The sequence below is a fragment of the Macaca mulatta genome, chromosome 7 (assembly GCF_049350105.2).
Source record: "Macaca mulatta isolate MMU2019108-1 chromosome 7, T2T-MMU8v2.0, whole genome shotgun sequence".
NCBI lineage: Eukaryota > Metazoa > Chordata > Mammalia > Primates > Cercopithecidae > Macaca > Macaca mulatta.
Window position 1 is genome coordinate 155113676 of NC_133412.1, and position 13084 is coordinate 155126759.

At 38.3% G+C, this 13084-nt stretch overlaps 1 long non-coding RNA gene across 1 annotated transcript in view; it reads left to right on the forward strand.

Moving 5' to 3' along the window:
- Positions 1–12473, forward strand: part of LOC144329673 (uncharacterized) — a 176691-nt gene extending 164218 nt beyond the window's left edge. Inside the window, exon 3 of the long non-coding RNA XR_013395288.1 lies at positions 12451–12473. This is a non-coding gene — a long non-coding RNA (uncharacterized LOC144329673). The remainder of the gene's footprint in view (positions 1–12450) is intronic.
- The last annotated feature ends 611 nt before the right edge of the window (positions 12474–13084 follow it).

The following is a 13084-nucleotide window of genomic DNA, read 5'->3' on the forward strand; positions in this document are numbered from 1 at the left end:
GGAGACAGAGTGAGACTCTGTCTCAAAAAAAAAAAAAAAAAAAAGAAAAAACGAAAAAGAAAATTCAAACCATGAAACCACTGAGGATATAGAGATATGTAACCACTCGTATCTGGCACCTTTGGATCCTGAGACTAGAAAAGTTTCCCAGAACAGAGGGAATGAAGGAAAGTGTAGATACTGGTGGGTTTCTGAAGAAGGGACTTGGAACCTGTCTTCTCATGGGAGGATGAGAGGATATGGTGAAAAAAACAGAAGTCTTATATAGGGTTGGTAGAACTGAGCAGAGAAAGCCTGTGTCCTCTGCTAGACAGAGGCCTTGGAAGCTGTGAGGCCTTGGAGTTCCCATTGCTTGGCATGCTGGAGAAGCAGCTATATGAAATGCCTCAGTAGACAGGTGTGGCCTATCAGTACAGAGTTCCTGGAATCTCCACAAGGGGCGGAAGCAGGAAAATTGTCTCCGCGAGTGTTTAGGAAGACTTCGATGTGGTTGCTAGAGGGCAGCGGATTTGATGAGACTGTGGAGTTGAGATTAGGCTCACCAGCATTGATCTGCACTTGGTCGATAACAAAAACTGTAGGGGGATGAGGATGTCTCATAGATGCAGTGTGGAGAGACAACTACAGGAAGGACTAGAAGCACACCCTCTGCCACCTCTTCCACCTCATAGGAACCATATAACCCCCGCCTCCTGCAAAAACAAATAAACAACAAACAAACAAATAAAGAAACAAACAGAAAACCTCAGAGCCATCGCTGGGAAAAGGAGATGGGTGGGTTATTGTCAGCATTTTGAGATAAATAAATTTAATAAAATCAATTTAGTTCTATAAAGAAAGCTACATTCTTGTGTACGAGTTTATCAGATGAAATCTATACCTACTACAAATTGGTTGCAATGTGGAAATTTAAAGAATTCTAGTGCAGGGGACATATATGCCATAGACTGATTAAGAGACTCAGGGGGCAGATTTAAAGCCAATTCATTGTGAATCAATAGAGGTGACCCTGTGGAAGAATGGGCGTCCAGAGAAGTCAGGGTAGAATTTAGAAATATCACTCCTGGACCATAAAGAAATGTAGCTTGAAAAAGAACAACTGCATGCCTTAAATTTACAAGGCAGATATAAAATACATGTCTGAAAGGAGACAGAAGGAGCAAAAGTAGCCTTGTAACAGTTTATTGACACAATTCATCTAGGACACAGTCTTTCTTTCCTTGGGAAGCAAAAGGTGCTTCCAGTGCTATTAGAGCAGACCAACAAGGTAGTGAGAGGCTGTTATCCAGTTAAAATAGCATCCATCTTGACCTTCAGTAAAGCAGTGAATTGGAGTCTATGTGGAAAGCCTATAATTTGAAAAGAACACTAGACCCCGAATCTATCAAGTTCTGGAGGGTTAGACATTGGCATCCCTGAGCTACAGTTTTCTTGCCTATAAAATGAAAAGAATACTCCCCCGATACAGTATTAACTTTTATATGACTCCAAACACATCACACTTGACATGTAGTTGCTACCCTATTGCTTCTGTTTTTTTGCAAATATCGAGACTATTGTAGTCTTCCCTTATCCATGGAGGATTCATTCCAAGACCCCCAGTGGATGCCTGAAACCACAGGTAGAATCAAACTCTGTATACATGTTTTTCCTATATACATACCCTTGATAAGTTTTAATAGATAGGCACAATAGGAGATTGATAATAACTAATAAGGAAATGTAATAATTATAACCATATATTATAATAAAAGTTATATGAATGTGGTCTCTCTCTGTCTCAAAATATCTTACTGTTCTGTATCCACCTATTTTTGGACCACAGTTGACCACGAGAAACTAAAGCCATGGAAAATGCAATTTTATAAGAAGAAACTACTGTAATATGTTTAGCATGTAAAAGGTCAAGTTATCATGCTTGGAAGCAACAAAAAATTTTATATGGCAAAAAGTGATATTTGACACTAAAGCTTTCTGTTAAATAAAAATTATTTGCTTCAAAACATCATGATTTCTAATTTTGCTTATCATATATATATGTGAATGAAGAATTTTTATTACTATAGATATTTTGCAGTGTTTTTATAGAAGGTAGATTTATCGCAGTGTCTGAGTCCATTATTTGTCTCTTTCTAAGTAACAGAACCTGATTTGTTAAGAGTAGAAACATACCCAGACAAAAGACTACATTTCCCAGTCTCCTTTGCAGATAGGTGTGTCCATATGACTAGGTTCTGGCCAATGAGAAGTGAGTAGATGAGTTATATGGTACCTCTGGAATGTCCATTTAAAAAAGGAGAATGTAATAGTTTTAGCTAATTATGCAGTTTAGAGGGAGCACAGATAACATGACTTTCCTCACATTTGACACCAATTTTAAATTTGGAGGTTCCCAAATCATCCTCAGGTTTAATAATTCACTATAAGCAGTCACAGAACTCACGGAGTAAAGTAGCTCTAGTTCCAGGTATGGTTTATTACAGGAAAAGGATACAGATTAAAATTATTCAGTGTAAAAAATGTGTAAGACAGGGTTCAGGACAGGTCCAAATACAGAACTTCTAATTGCTCTCTCCCCGTAAAGTTATGGACAGTGTTTCCTCCTTCTGGCTATGATGTGTGACAATACACTTGAAGTATTGCCATCCAGAGAAGCTCACTCAAGCCCCGGCATCCAGAGTTTGTTTTTTGTTTGTTTGTTTGTTTTGAGACCCAGTCTTGCTCTGTTGCCCAGGCTGGAGTGCAGTGGTGTGATCTTGGCTCATTGCAACCTCTGCCTCCCAGGTTCAAGTGATTCTCCTGCCTCAGCCTCCCGAGTGTCTGGGACTACGGGTGCATGCCACCATGCCTGGCTATTTTTTTGTATTTTTAGTAGAGATGGGGTTTCACCATGTTAGCCAGGATGGTCTCGATCTGCTGACCTTGTGATTCGCCCGCCTCGGCCTCCTAAAGTGCTGGGATTGCAGGCTTGAGCCAGTGCACCCGACTGGCATCCAGAGTTTTTATTTGGGCTCTATCACATATTGCCTGTGTGACTGATCTGTAGTCTCCATCCGCTGGTAGAGGTTGTTGGTTAACAACTCCAGCAATCAGAATGGATATCAGGTGGCCTCCATCATACATCACATTGTTAGACTGTCCAGTGGCCAAAATGCCCAGGCAAACAAACACAGTCCTATCACACAGAAGATTTCAGGGACTAAGAGATTACCTCCCAGTAACTGAGGGCAAAAGCCAGACTGCTCTTTGGATAAGGTTAATTCTTTACTACACAGAAGGTCAGGACTTTCTTCTTCTCTTCATCTTGTTGCCTAGAACTCCAATTTGGTGGCTGAAGCTCCTGTAGTCATCTTTATGAGGGAAAAACCACATCCTGGAGATACTGGAATGGTGTCTGAGAAGAAACCTGGACCTTTGATGACTTTATGTGGCTGAACTCATCCATCAGCATGGACTTTTTAATACAAGTCAAAAAAAAAAAATCTGTCTTAAGCAAGCGGTTTATTTTGACTATTTTTTCCTCAGAATCATTAAATATAATCCTAACTGAAACTGCGTGTTCTTGACTTTCCAATTTAGAAAGATAGTGCCTACTCCTCTTTAAAAATGTCCTCATTAAAAAAATCTCAATAATTGTCAGGGACACAGGATTTCAATTTTCAACCTCAAAATACACATTTTTGAGATGTATTTTTATTGCATTTGGAAAGACTTCTTTGTGAAGGCAAAAATTCTCCCCATGCTCAGTGTGTGGGTGGCTTCAAGCTTTCATCAGAGTATTCAATGTCCATTTTACTGAGGACACTTATGAGTGCATTAGGCAGGCTTAGTTTTGGGAATTTTTACTTTTCTACCCAGACTAACATTTCCTGTGTTCTGATTCACTATATACTTATATCATGTGGCTCCCCTTCCCTTCTTATTCCTTGTAAGGGGAATCTTTTAGTGACAGGTTGCAATTATTTTCTCTATAGTCACCTTTTGGCGCACTTGTGTACTCTGTCCCCATCCAACTGTGTCTTTCCCCACTACCACTCATAAAACAGAGTTATGATAGCCATAATTCTTTTGTAATCAGTCACTTGCTGCAGTTAACAAATGGTTTATTGGAGTGTTAACCTCCATTAGCTAAGAGGCTAGGTCATTAGCTGCCTCTGATAACCATTTCTCAAGGTTTATGACTTAAATAATCACTTAAATGATGACTTTTATTCTTCTATCTGTATTAAAACAAAGTTTCATAAGAACTTAGAATTCAGGGATCAAATAAGTAATATTTGTTGAAAATATTTATAGACTTGGGTCCTCATTTTGCTTTAGGGTCCTGGTGTTTGTTTCAGAGCCTCTAAGCAAAGATGAGATACAGATTCTGTTACTACCATGTACCAAGGAAGCATTCTCAGTGACAACATGCTTTTGTTTTCTGTGGATTAGGGTGTGTGGGTAAATAACTGTTTTCTTTTAACCTTCTAAATTCTCGTCCTGGCAATTCTAGTAGTTTTAACTCAATGTTTTGTGACTTATTCATTGCTAAAAGCAATTGTACTTGACCTGTATTTAGTTTTCTGTTGGTAAGATGAATATTCTCATAGGAGTGAAGACAGCTGTTATTGCTAATCTCTATTTGGCATCTCTAGTGATTCAGGATAAGCCATAAAAAGGAGAGTGAAATCACAGGTTTGATCATGCCACACCACTGCTCACAGACCTTACCAGTTTTAAATTGCCTACAGAATGAAGATTTTATACATAGAGAAGGTGGTAGGTTTAGGCTGCTAACTCGTGGAGTACCAGTTTTCCTATTTCTGAGGTGAGTATGATGGTATTAGTACTTTTATTCCTAGTTATTTTGAGAAAATAAAATGAGATAGCACCTGTGAATTTATGAATGAGATTAGAGATAAAAATACCACATCTATTTCCACAGTGCTAATATGCCTAGAAATTAATACTTTAGAAAAGGGAAATGCATATTTTTTTCATTACATTTTCACATTAAATTGTTTAGATACTTTTAACTATACAAATCATATACAAATTTGCCATGCGACTACTAAAGCTATTTTCACAATTATTAAGAGTACAGACAGTCTGTTTCTCTTCGTATCCCTGATAATCCTAACATAGTGTAGTATTTCCCAGAGGGTATGTCATTCAAAACTAACACAATGAGATGTTGTATTTGTTTCTTATTACTGTTGGAATAAATTACTACAAATTTAGTGGCTTAAAGCAATATAAATTAATTATCTTACAGTTGTACGAGTCAGAAGTTCCAAATCAATCTTACTGTGCTAAAAAAAAAACAGAAAACAAAACAAAACAAAACAAAACCCCAAGGTGTCAGAATGGCTGGTTCTTTCAGAGGCACAAGCAGAGAATCTATTTCATGCTTTTTTCAGTTTCGAAAGACTCCCCTCATTCCTTGCCTTGTGGCCTCTTCCTCCATCTTCAAAGCTAGCAGTATAATGTTCAAATCTTTCTTCCTTTCCTTCATGTTTTTGCCTTTTCTCTACCTCTGACCCCTCAAGGACCCTTGTGATCATATATTTTAGCTACCTAGTTAATTCACGATAATCACTACATGTCAAAATCCTTAATGTAATCACATCTGCAAAGTCCCTTTAGCCAGTAAGGTAATATATTAATAAATTCTGGGAATTAGGATATGGACATCTTTGGGTGTCATTATTTTGTCTATCAAGATGTTGCTAGGAAATAAGAAGGGAATAAAAGGATTCCATAGTCAGATAAGTCTGGGAAACACTTGGTATAAATAACATGAACATGTGCCTTTTAATGCAGGATTTTTTTGAGACTTTATTATAACAAGCATACATTTTGATTTCTGTTAAAGCGATATAGAGCCTAATATTTCCTAAAATTTTTGGTATGGGACATTTTCTCCCACCCAAAGAGTATTAAATGGATTAGCATTTGTGGTAACATTATGGGAAGTAGAGTGGAAAGGAAATCTGGAAACTTTTGTTACTTTCCATTAACTACAGATGGAACTTAAATACCAGAAATAAAAAATAAAATTTCCAAAAGGACTTCATAGACTTTGACTATGTCTTGTTAATCAAATTTTAATTTATTGTTTATTCATTTTCTTACCAAAGTGCCTTTATCTAAAAAGGATGATTCCTTTCAGTTTTAGCTCTCACATGTAAAGAGCTTAGAAGCTGTCACTCTCATCCTTACAACAACAACAAAAAAAACCCTGGACAAACTCATCACGTTTCTTGGACTCATTGGAGAACTGAGTCTTTAGATTTACCCTGAATTCTCAAGAGGCAAGAAGATACAGAACGATGCAGTCACTGAGTTTGCTTACCTGGAGCGGAAGGCACTGGAGCTGTAAACTCACAGGAACACTTAGATGAGATTTTGACAATTTGCTGTAGGATGAGTGTGGACTTTCTTGAGAGTAGGACTTAGTCTGGTGTATGTTTGTTGGGGTGGGGTTAGGCCATACTTTTCTGGGTTTTTCTTTCTGGAACCCCACCAGGTTTACATAGTAAAGTTCCAAGAAAGATCCTCTGGTGACCCTGGCAGGGAGAGGGAAAAAGTAATCATTTTGAAATATGCCCTGAGACTTTATGATACAGGCACATTCTGCAGAGGAAAGGACTTTGCCAGAGCACAATTCTGAAATCTTATCCCAGCAGGAGGAAGGAAAATTCTTCCTATTCTCTTAAACTTCCTTCATTTTCTTGTTTTAACTAAGTGAAGAACTAAAAAGATAGTCAACAGGAGACAAGGTTTGGAGAAAATAGATTGGGAAGGGAGTAGGGAACAGGGGAGAAAAGATAAACCACTGTAGGAGGGAAAGAAAAACTTGTGAAGGCCAGAGTCCTGAGATACAAGCCTGCTTACAGATAGAGAGAGAATCTAAGCATTACAGAAGCCCCTCGCCCCCATACCCTAACACTGCACCAAAAGGTTTCAGTGAAATAACAGTGATAATAGCTGAAAGCACATAGAGAAGCCCCACAGCCAAGAGGGTAGATAAAAAGAAGGATACTTAAGGAATTTGAAGCCTCTGGTGCTTATAGTTATAGCAAATATTAAACACACCCAATTCCTGACCAGATGATATAGTTTGGCTCTGTGTCCCCACCCAAATCTCATCTTGAATTGTAATCCCCATAATCCCACATGTCGAGGGAGGGGCCAGGTGGGAGGTGATTGGATCATGGGGGCGCTTTCCCCCATGCTGTTCTCATGATAATGAGTGAATTCTCATGAGATCTGATGGTTTTAAAGTGTGGCACTTCCTTGATCATGCTCACACTCTCTCGCCGCCTTGTGAAGAAGGTGCCTGCTTCCCCTCCTGCCATGATTGTAAGTTTCCTGAGGCCTCCCCACCCGTATGGAACTGTGAATCTATTAAACCTCCTTTGTTTATAAATTACCCAGTCTTGGGTAGCATCTTTACAGCAGTGTGAGACTGAACTAACACAGTATTTTGGTTACTGCAGAGAGTGGGGTACTGCAATAAAAATACTTGAAAATATGGAAGGGACTTTGGAACTGGGTAATGGTCGGAGGTTGCAGGCGCTCAGAAAAAAGACAGGAAGATATGGGAAAGTTTGGGGCTTCCTAGATACTTGAATGGTTTTGACCAAAATGTTGATAGTGATGTGAACAATGATGTCCAGGCTGACGTGGTCTCAGATAGAGATGTGGAACTTACTGGGAACTGGAGTAAAGGTCACTCATGCTACGCTTTAGCAAAGAGACTGGTGACATTTTCCCCCTGCCCTAGAGATCTGTGGAACTTTGAACTTGAGAGAGATGATTTAAGGCATCTGGCAGAAAAAAAATTTTCTAAGCAGCACAGCATTCTATATGTGATTTGGATTATTCTGACAGCATTCAATTTTATGTGTTCACAAAGAGATAGTTTGTAATTGGAACTTATGTTTAAAAGGGAAGCAGAGCATAAAAGTTTGGAAAATTTGCAGCCTGACCATGTGGTAGAAAAGAAAAATCCATTTCCTGGGGAGAAGCTCAAGCCTGCTGCAGAAATTTGCATAAGTAACGAAGAGCCAAATGTTAACTGCCAACACAATGGAGAAAATGTTTCCAGGACATGTCAGAGGGCTTCCTGGCAGCCCCTCCCATCACAGATCTGAAAGCTTAGAAGGAAAAATGGTTTTGTGGGCTGGGCCCAGGGCCTCTGCTCTGCATAGCCTCAGGACATGGTGCCCTGCATCCTAGCTGCTTCAGCTCCAGTCATGGCTAAAAGGGGATAAGGTACAGCTCAGGCTCTTGCTTCAGAGGGTGCAAGCCCCAAGCCTTGGTGGCTTCCATGTGATGTTGGTCATGCAGGTGCACAGAAGTCAAGAATTGAAGTTTGGGAACCTCCGCCTAGGTTTTAGAGGCTGTATGGAAATGCCTGGATGTCCAGGAAGAAGTCTGCTGCAGGGGCAGAGCCCTTGTGGAGAACCTCTGCTAGGACAGTGAGGATGGGAAATGTGGGGTTGGAGACCTTACACAGAGTCCCCACTGGGGCACAGCCTAGTGGAGTTTTGAGAAGAGGGCCACTGTCTTCTAGACCCCAGAATGGTAGGTCCATCAACAGCTTGTACCATGTACCTTGAAAAGCCACAGGCACTCAATGCTAGACTGTGAAAGAGCTACCCAAAGTGAGGGAAGCCCATCCCTTGCATCAATATGACCTGGATGTGAGACATGGAGTCAAAGGAGATTATTTTGGAGCTTTAAGATTTAATGACTACCCTGCTGGATTTTGGACTTGCAAGAGGCCTGAAGCCCCTTTGTTTTGACCAATTTCTCCCATTGTGAATGGGAGCATTTATCCAATGCCTGTATCCCCATTGTATCTTGGAAGTAACTAATTCGCTTTTATTTTACAGGCTCCTAGGCAGAAGGGACTTGCCTTGTCTGAGATGAGACTTTGGACTTGGATTTTTGGGTTAATGCTGGAATGAGTTAAGACTTTGGGGAACTGTTAGGAAGGCATGATTAGTTTTAAAATGTGTAAAGACATCAGATTTGGGAGCGGAGGGGAGGTGGAATGATATGCTTTGGCTCTGTGTTCCCACTCAAATATCACCCGAATTGTAACCCCTATAATCCCCATGTGTTGAGGCAGGGGCCAGGTGGGAGGTGATTGGATCATGGGGTCAGTTTCTCCAAGCTGCTCTCATGATAGTGAGTGAGTTCTCATGAAAGCTGATGGTTTTAAAGTGTGGCACTTCCTCAATCATGCACATACTCTCTCCTGCCACCTTGAGAAGAAAGTGCCTTCTTCCCCTTCTGCTATGATTACAAGTTTCCTGAGGCCTCCAAGCTATGCAGAAATGTGAGTCAACTGAACCTCTTTTGTTTATAAATTACCCAGTTTCGGGTAGTATCTTTATAGCGCTATAAGAATGAAATAATTCACCAGATTAACATAAATTGTCACACTAATGACCTATCTGAATCTTCAGTTTCTATTACATGATAATATATCTCCAGCCTTCAACAAAAACGTACAATGCATGCCAAAAGGCAAGAAAAAGTCTATAGAAAAAATAATCTTCTGAAACAAACTTAGATATGGCACAGATACTGGAATTATCAGGCAGTGTATTTAAAATAACTATGACTAACATGTCAAGGGCTATAATGGAAAAGCTAGACAATATGCAAAAACAGGTGCAATGTGAGCAGAGGGATAGAAACTATAAGCAAGAATCATAAGGGAAAAAATACAGTAACATAAATGAAGAATGCCCCTTGGGGACTCATCAATTGATTTGACACAGCTGAGGGAAAAAAAGTGAAGTTGAAGATAGGTCAATAGAAACTTCCTAAGCTATAACGCAAAATTGATTAAAAAAATTGTGACACATTATCAAAAGATGCAACATACACATAGTTGAAATACTAAAAGGAGAAGGAACAGAGAATAGAGCAGAAGTATTTGATGTAAAAATTGCTAATAATCTTCCAAAATTAATGACAGACACCAACCTACAAATCCAGGAAGCTTAGAGAACCACCAAGCAGAATAAATTTCAAAAAACCCCTTCCAAACCTAGGTGTGTCATATCAAACTGCAAAAAGTCAAAATTCTGAAAAAAGCAAGATGAAAAAATTCACCTCGTCTGCAGAGTGATAAAGCTAAAAATTATAGCACAGTTCTTATCAGAAAACATGCCAGAAAGAAGAGAGTGCAGTTAAACATTTAAAATGTTGAAAGGAAGACAGCACCAACCTAGAATTCTATATTCAACAATATTATATTTCAAAAAGGGAAGAGAATAAAGACATTCTCAGACCAACAAAAATTGAGGGAATTCATTACCAGGAGATCTGCCCTGTAAGAAACATGTTAAAAACTTCAGGCAAAATAAAAAATAAAAAAGATACAGTTGAATAACTTGGATATAAATTAAATGTAGAGGAGGAAAAGTTTTTCCTCTCTCCTTTTAGGTTCTGTAAATTGGGCCTATGAATTAAAGTGACAAAAAGCAGATCAACAGGAGGAGACAGCAACTTATCTACATGTGCAATGTGCATACACATGGTAGAGCTCAGTGATGTGTAACTCAAAAGGGTGATTAGAATTTGGGGCTTATGCCATCTTAATAGGTGAAGGGGAGTAGGAGAAAAGCCCTTATGGTAAAGCAAATGACTATTTAGAAAGATTATCAAATTTTCAGCAGAACAAAAAGGAGATTAAAAAAATCTGTGATAATATTTGTCTATACAAGTTTAAGCGGTCTGTCTCCTTTAGGGCCATGAATCCAAACTGCTGGAGGTAGGTTTTGGTTTAGGTTCTCTTGTCTGGGAGTAAATCTGTCCTGAAGAAGAATTTAGGGCAGACATGTTTCCAAGAAGTTGCTCCTTTTGTTCATATAAGGGAGGCTCCAAGAAGGCTTCTTTTCTGCACCTGTTGAATCTCAAATGTCTTTAGCGTAAAGTAATCATTATGCCAAAGTGCCATATTTTAGGGTGGAAAATACTGATTTGCTTCAAAAGTAAGGGTGTCAGAGCAATAAGAAATGAAGATCATAAAACCTTTTATTTTTCTTATTCTTAATTAATCTAAAAGATAAAACTGTATAATAATAGTAACAACGTATTCATTGATTATAGCACATGGATAAGTAAAATGAAAGACAGCAACGTCACAAAGGATGGGAAAGTGGAACCAGAAATACTTTCTTATATGGTACTTATACTACATGTGAAGAAGCATAGTGTTATTTGACAGTTGCTTTAGGTTATTTAAAAAATACATTGTAAATTCTAGGGTAACCACAAATTTTTTTTTTTAATAAATGATATGTTAAGAGAGGGGACATAATGAAATTTTAGAAAATGCTTGGTTAAAACCAAATAAGGCAGTAAAAGAGGGAAAAATGAATCATAGAACAAACATAACAAATCGATAACAGTTACAAAGATGGTAGGTATTAATACAACTATATTAATAATCACTTCAAGTGTAGATGGATTAAATGCGCCAATTAAAATATTGAGATTCTCAGAGTGAATAAGAAGATAATGTCAACTATATGTTGTCTCTGAGAAATTCACATTGATCATAAAGATTCGGGTAAGTTAAAAGTAAGGAGATGGAGAAAAATATACCACTAATAAAAATGATATATCATAGTTGCATAGAATAGCGTTTATTTTTCCTCTGGCTTTTCATAAAATGGTAACTCACTTCTTACTCTCCTTCCTTGGTCTTCATCTTTCTATGTTGTAGAAATTCTGTGACTCTTCCCTGCCATTTTCTTCTAGTGTTTTTATTTTCACATATTATATCTTCTCACGCTGTGGATGACACTTTAATATAGAGTAGTTATTAGATAGAGTCTTAACAGTTTGGCCACAGATTTAGCAGTATTTAGTAAATGACTGTGGCAGTCAATACTGGGAAATTTAACAAATTGTTCAGACGCGTTCAAGCAATTCTCTGGAGTTAACTTTCTCTTGCTCCAGATGAAAAACAACAACAAAAGAAAACAGCTGTTTGGAGAATATGAGTACCTTCTAGGCTTTGCATTGAGTCTTATGATTGGCACACGCCAGGAAGAGTGTTTGTCAGGGAAGCTTCAGAAAACAGACAGGCTAACTATCCCTTAAAAATTATTGACAAGAATAAAGAGAAACAATGTAGTCTTCCAATGCAGTCTAAAGAAATTGGTGAAAATTAATTTCCAGTGATCAGCAATGAATTAAGCAAATTGTTTTTCTCACACTTATGGCTTGGAAAATAAAATTCAAATCCCTAAACTCCTAGTTGCCAAAATGAATAACAATAATTATAGGAGGCCTGATATATAACGGTCACTTTAATTACCATGTTTTTGCTTCTGTGATATAATTAGTTTTTTTTCTTAAAAAATTTGAAGGAGAGACTTTTCCAGCTGGTTTTAGGTCTTCTATATTATAATCAGTGTAATTATATCTTTCAAGCAATAATGTCCAGAACCCAAGGAAGTAAGGAGGACTAGACACTGAACATCTTGTATCACAAAAGAGAATCCGATGACAAGTTTGCTAAAGCCACGTGTTCTAAAAGCTTTCTTCAGCTACTGAGCCAGTGGATGAAAAAAGAATTGGGCATGCTATAAATTGTGCCTTCCCATGTGAGTACTACACTTTCTCAACTTTGGTCCAGGTTAAACTCTAATGTTGAATGCAATAATACCCTAAGCAGTTATTGAACAGAAGTCTATAGAATCCTCCACCATGATTACCCATCCTTCATTGGCAGATAGAGTTTATAGTTGGTCTTCAGTATTGTCCTAAACTATATACCTAAAGAGCCACAACTGTCTCAGTCAGATAACTGACAAGACCACAGACAGGTAATGAAGCGGCTTGCTGTAGCATAGCTCTAGACATAAAGGAACAGCTATAGTCCACTTTATTAAGTAAGAAGTTGATTGAACAGTATTCCACCATGGAGCATCCTTTCTGATCACAAGCAATTAGAATGGGCTGCAAACTCTGGGAGATGGGAATACTTGATTTTTGTACTATGCACCATGACTGCAGTTGGTCTTTGGGAAATGCGTATAGAGTCCCAACGTAAAGCCCCATAGTA